The sequence below is a fragment of the Vulpes lagopus genome, chromosome 1 (genome assembly GCF_018345385.1).
Source record: "Vulpes lagopus strain Blue_001 chromosome 1, ASM1834538v1, whole genome shotgun sequence".
NCBI lineage: Eukaryota > Metazoa > Chordata > Mammalia > Carnivora > Canidae > Vulpes > Vulpes lagopus.
The window spans coordinates 90166782-90173199 of NC_054824.1; the positions used below are offsets into that span (position 1 = coordinate 90166782).

The following is a 6418-nucleotide window of genomic DNA, read 5'->3' on the forward strand; positions in this document are numbered from 1 at the left end:
AAATTTCCCTCTCTTAGTTTCCTGTGGAAAGTATGGAGACAAGTGTTCCTGCTGCAGACTAAGACAAAAGCACTACTGAGTTTCTTGGAAGTACATTAACTCTGCTTTCTGTTTTCTGAATTCTGATGCTTTGACATTTGAGGTCTTGCAGACCCTGGAGGACTGCCCCTTGCAGGGCTAGACAATTTAGGCAGAGTAAGCAACTGGCCTGTGAGGATGCCTTTCAAATGCAAACCAACCACTTCAGAATCCAGAGTCCTAATCACTTCCTTTATCAGGCTCTCAAACTATGGGACATTATCTACTAATCACCTCAGGCCCAGATACCAGACAACAAGGGAGAGCGTCTATACCCCAGTGTCCATTGAAATTATTCAACGTAGTGGATTCTAAGCCTGTTTACTCTGCTTCTCTTGTTCCTTCCCATGGAAACCATAATAAAGACTGTACCTATGTTTTCCACCACTCCCTCTGCCTCCTAACTGACCCTGGTGCTTCTCCATGTAGCCCTCCATGACGTGGCATGTCCCTTCTCCTGAGAACTATGAGTAACTATCATTTCAATGGCTATGGTCTCCTAATCTGTTGGCCTAAGCATCCCTAAGTAATAATTTAAAACAGGAATGCATGCTATACTGAGTGGCAAATCACAAGAAACTATATCTTGAGGTATGGTTCTTCCACAAGACTCTCTCTGATCCCATCAACTTACAATGACCTTATCCTCTTATGAACATCTAATATCACTGCCTATGACTCTCATTTAGAGACATATAGACATTTAGATATATGCCACTTCACAATAATGTTGTTTAAATTTCTTGTGTATGTTCTTGTTCTTCAGATGAAATATAAATTTCTCAGGTGTACAATTTTTATCTTCCAATAACTGATGAACCAATGAATGAATGAACAAATGTAACTTACCAAATTTGACCCAAAACTTACAAAGATCTTACTTTGTTTTTCCTGAACTTTCTCCCTCGCCCTTTTTTTTGTTTTGTTTTTAAAGAATATTTTATTTATTTATTTGAGAAAGAGACAGAGAAAGAGAGAGAGTGAGTAGGAGCCAGGGGGAGGGGCAAAGGGAATGGGAGAAGCAGTCTCCCCACTGATCAGGGAACCTGATGCAGGGCTTGATCCTAGGAACCCAGGATCATGATGTGAACCTAAGGCAGAAGCTGAGGCACCCAGATGCCCTATTTTTTTTTTTTTTAAGTAGATCCCATCTCCAGTGTGGAGCCCAATGTGGGGCTTGAACTCATGACCCTGAGATCAAGAATTGAGCTGAGATCAGAGTTGGACACTTAAGCAACTGAGCCAACCCAGGCACCCCTAAACTTTCTCTTTGCAGATCACTTTGTATGACTGTGACAAGCCCAAAATTGCAAATCTGGCTGTTTTCTTCAAACAGACAAACAAACAAACCCAATAAATACTGAATTATTTCCCTGTACTTGTAATCACATATAATTGTCACGAGCATCCATAGCTTGTTTGCTGTCTGTAGGAATAGCATAGCAATATTGGGTGCTGGTTAGGAGTGCTGTTTTGGATTTAGACAGACTTAGTTTAAATATTAGCTCTATTACTTATTAGTTACATCTTTGGTCATTTTAGATCTTCAATTTCTTCATCTATAAAATGGGGATAATAATACCTATCCTAGAGGGATTTTATAAGGATTACATATGTAAAGTTATTAGCATAGTACTGGTGTATGGTAGGTGCTCAGTAAATAGTATGATTATACATCTTTCTTTGCTTGGGACACTATTCCTGTTGTTCTAACATCATTATTAATAACACACTTTCCCCCCCCTAAATTTTGAAGTTTAGGCAATAAATTGTTCTATTATAATAAATGTACTTTTGAACTTTTTATACTGACCACTACTTAAATATGTGTGAAAATAAAATATATTTATAAATGAATACATGATTATGTTGGGGCTGTGTTGTAATCCTTTGCAATACAGTCCACCCCATTCATTTGTCTCCATTGTGGAGAAGCAGAATACAGTATAGTGGCTTAGAGCACTGACTTAGGAGTCAGACAGCCTGGACTTAAATCCCAGCCATGCTATGTCCTACCTGTGTAAATTTAGATCATTTATTTACCTGGTGTGTCTTAGTTCCCTCACCAGTAAAATGGGAACAATAAAAATGGTACTTTTATCATAGGGTGTCATGAGGCTGAAAATCAGGACATGAATTTTAAAATGCTTACAATGGTGTCTAGCACATAGCAAGTCCTCTGTTAATCTGAGTGGTTATTGTTGCCTCCATGTCAGTGGCACCTAAATTGAAGTCAGCTTGATTCTGTTTCCTGTGAATTGCCACTGGTATAGAAAGCAACCCTAATATTACCTTCAGTTTAGCTTATGAGTCTGCATAAGTGTCTTAGATGATAAAGTCTTAGAGGAGCTTTGCACAATAGTGTGTGTGATTCTACAAGATATAAATATGTTTTACCAATGCCACAGACTGAATTATAGCTCCTCCATTTGTATGTTGAAGCCCTGACCCCCCTGTGTGACTTTATTTGCAGATAGGGCTATTAAGAAGTATCTAATATTAAATGAGGTCATAAGGTTGGGACCCTAATATGATAGAACTGGTGTCCTTATAAGAAGAAGAAGAGACACCAGAGATCTCTTTCTCTCTCTGTGCATACACAGAGAAGAGGCCATGTGAGAAGAAAGCAAGAAGGTGGGTGTCTACAAGTCAGGAAGAGAGTCCTTGCCAGAAACCAACCCTGAGAGCACAATAGCTTTGGAGTTCTAGCCTCCAAAACTGAAAAAATAAAATTTCTGTTGTTTAGGCCACTTAGTCTGTGACATTTGTTATGGCAGTCTGGGAATTTAATACAGATAATAAAGGTTGTGCTCCCAAGATTAAGCATAGAAAAAAAAATCTGTGTATAATTTAGGAATTAGACTAAAAACAGTAGAGGAGCCCTCTGTTTATGGGAGAATTAGATCAAGGGACATCAAATAAAACATTGATATTGTACATCTGTGAATCTGCTCAAGGATGAGAGAACTGCGGTCAACCAGACAGTACACATCCTGTTTAAAGACACCGAAATCTAATCTTCCAAAGTCCCCATACAGGCTAAACAGAACACATCAAGAGGATACTGGTCCTGTGGCCCTGCTCTAGCAAATGTCTTTGGAAGTACTGGTGAGTTGGATTGTCCTCTGGAGAGCACAGATATGGGGGTTTCATGAGTGAATAGAATCTACACAGTAGAGAGATGAGGACAGAGGGTATGAGAGAGGCAGCCTGGCAGGGAGGAGGCTGCCGACAGAATGGACTGCTAGGACTGGGAAAGGGATACAGATCCATTTTGTCAGAGGAGAGACGTCATATAAAGAAGACTAGAAAACACGGATGGAAAGGTTCAGTCTGCATTTGGCTACAAGTTCTAAACTAATAAATTTGGATATCAAGTGGTTCATCTGAGAGAAAGTTATCATGAAAACATTGTTTTTAAATAAATTGTAAGTGCTTGTTTTTTTTTGTTTTGTTTTGTGTGTGTGTGTGTGTGTGTGTGTGTGTGTGTGTGTGTGTGTTTGTAAGTGCTTGTTAGGATGTTTGGGAGAAAGAAGGAATTGGAATGAATTCCTGTGACCACACACACTCACCTAGAGGCTGGTTTGCCACTTGGTGGGCAGTGGTAGATGGCAGGAAGGCACATCACCTGGGGATTTTGTTAAGCTGTAGAGGATCATCTCAGCAAGTCTGAGATGAGGTCTGAGGTTCTACATTAAATAAACTGATGCTGATGATCCTGTTGGTACCTAACCATGCCGCAGGTTGCAAGGAAATGGATGACCTCTAAATTTACTGGTAGTCCCTTGATTTTACTACCTATCGTGCTGAGAAAACTGACTGAAAATTTACATTCAGTACGAGCTTGAGTCATTCTGCTCGTCCCTAGTGATGAAATTGGGTATTCTATTTTTTTTTAATTTTTATTTATTTATGATAGTCACAGAGAGAGAGAGGCAGAGACACAGGCGGAGGGAGAAGCAGGCTCCATGCACCGGGAGCCTGATGTGGGATTCGATCCTGGGTCTCCAGGATCGCGCCCTGGGCCAAAGGCAGGTGCCAAACCGCTGCGCCACCCAGGGATCCCGAAATTGGGTATTCTAGAATGCCAACTCAAACCTTGCAGAAAAATGACTGTACACACCTCCTTGCTTTGCAAAGACAGCACCACATACTGTGAGTTAACAGGAGCAAGGAGAAAGTACACACAAGATTTTGGAAAGAATGGAACTAGATTTGGACTTAATGATAAAGAAACCTTGTAATCTCTGGAAGGAAAGATATAAAGGGAAGAATTATGGGACTTAATGATAGATCACTTTTGTTTAAGAGTAGAGTTTGTATGCGGAATATAAAGAAAAAATGGTCAAAATCAGAGAAACAGAGTAGAAAAGCGGTTGCCAGGGTTGGGGAAATAGAGAGAGGTTGGTAAAAGGTACAGACTTTCAGCTATAAGATGAATAAAGTCTGAGGATCTAATAATAATGTGCTGACTATAGTTGATAACACGGTATGTACAATCGAAATTTGCTTAGAGAATAGAACTTAAATGTTCTCACCAAAGGGGGGGAAAAAGATATGTGTGGGGTGATGAATGTGTTAATTAACTCAATGGGGGAACTCCTTCCACGATGTATACGTATATCCAATCACCATTATGTACACTTTAAATATCTAACAATTCTATTTGTCAGTTATACTTCAATGAAGCTGAAATTTAAAGAAGATTGCTTTCTCACTAACTATAAAACTTAATCTCACTATATCATCATATAATCTGCATTAAGCTAGATGTGAACAAAATATTTTCTCAAATCATTTTTCCTAATAGCTCCTTTTAGACCTTGAAGGTGTAGTTATACAGAAAACACTTCATCAGCGGCATGCTAAAAAATATTTAAGAATCACAAACTTTCATTTTTTTTAAAAAAAAGTTTGTATGGATTTATTCAACAGAGAGAGAGAGAACCAAAGAGCACAAACAGGGGGAGGAGTGGAGGGAGAGGGAAAAGCAGGCTCCTGGCTGAGCAGGGAGCCCAACTTGGGGCTCAATCTGAGGACCCCAAGATCATGACCTGAGTGGAAGGCAGAAGCTTAACCACCGAGCCACCCAGGTGCCACACAAACTTCATCCCCCTAGCTACCCCTACCGCCACTCCCCATCCCCGGCTGATGGAGAACCATTTATTAATTTTATTTACAGAAAATTCGAAGCGTCCACTCAGCCCAGTTTGGTGGCCAGTTCTTTAGCCTTTGCTCTTTCCAGCTTGGTGATGAGAGTCACTGACATCGGACTCAGGACGTTGCCTCCCCAGTTGCAGCAGATGCCATCACATCTGTCACTGTAATTGGTCCTGATGACTTAGCCTGAGCTCCTCTGTCTTCCGAGTTAACTTGTGTGAAGGCAACAGTGGTGCAGGTCCTCCTGTGGACTAGATGCCCCAGACCTTCCCCCTGATAACACAGTAGGGAACCCCCCGTCTTATGATACAGGATGGGCAGGAAGACCACTAGCTCAATGGGATCCACAGCATGGGTGATCATTCCCAGCTGAGCCTTCTTGGTTTCCACCAAGATGGTGACAGTATTAACCCCAGCTTGAAGGACCGACAGCCTCTCCTTTGCCTGCAGCTTTCCTCTCAGCCCGGAACAAGCTCTGCTTTTTCTCTTGCTGTCTCTGGTCTGTGTTTGTGGGCCAATTTAAGCAGTTGGGCTGTTGAAGGCCTGGGTGAACTGGTTAATTGTGGGAGGCACTTCTAGATGTTTATGGAGAATAGCCCTTTGCAGTTGTAGCTGGATGTAGTGGGGCCATTTGACAAAGTGGTTGAGGTCCCTCTTGGGCTGGATGTTCTGTCCAATGCCAAAATACTTGGGCCTTTTCTCACACAGGGGATTGACCACCTCTCACAGCAGGGGCCGGGCCCGCCTTCTTCGCCTTTCCCTTCTTTCCTTTCAGCATCTTGGGTTGCTAGAGGAGAGAGTCAAACTTTCATTTTTTAGGAGTTTTCCATCTTGGTACTTTTTCCCTTTTAATTCTTTGAGACACGATCACTTTTATAAAGTCAGTTAAAAATCATTACTTTAATACTTGCTTAATCCACTCTTCAAAAGTGTCTATCTATCATTTTATCGTATGGAAAGGTATGAAGTGGATCTTACAGAGGAATTGAGATGAAGGCTGATGATGGGCTGAATTATATTTAACATGGAATATTATGAAAAGGTGAATATAAAATAGAACATGGTGATGGTGACTTGTTTCTAAATCAAAAGGACGTTGAATTTTTAACAATAGCAGTAGTTCCTATGATTTTTGTTTATATAAAGTACCTCAACTCTAGAAAAGTAGAAGTTAAGGAAT

At 40.7% G+C, this 6418-nt stretch overlaps 1 pseudogene; it reads right to left on the reverse strand.

The window, feature by feature from the left end:
- Nucleotides 1–5278: 5278 nt before the first annotated feature.
- Nucleotides 5279–6016, reverse strand: LOC121473083 (annotated as a pseudogene).
- Between the last annotated feature and the right edge of the window lie 402 nt (nucleotides 6017–6418).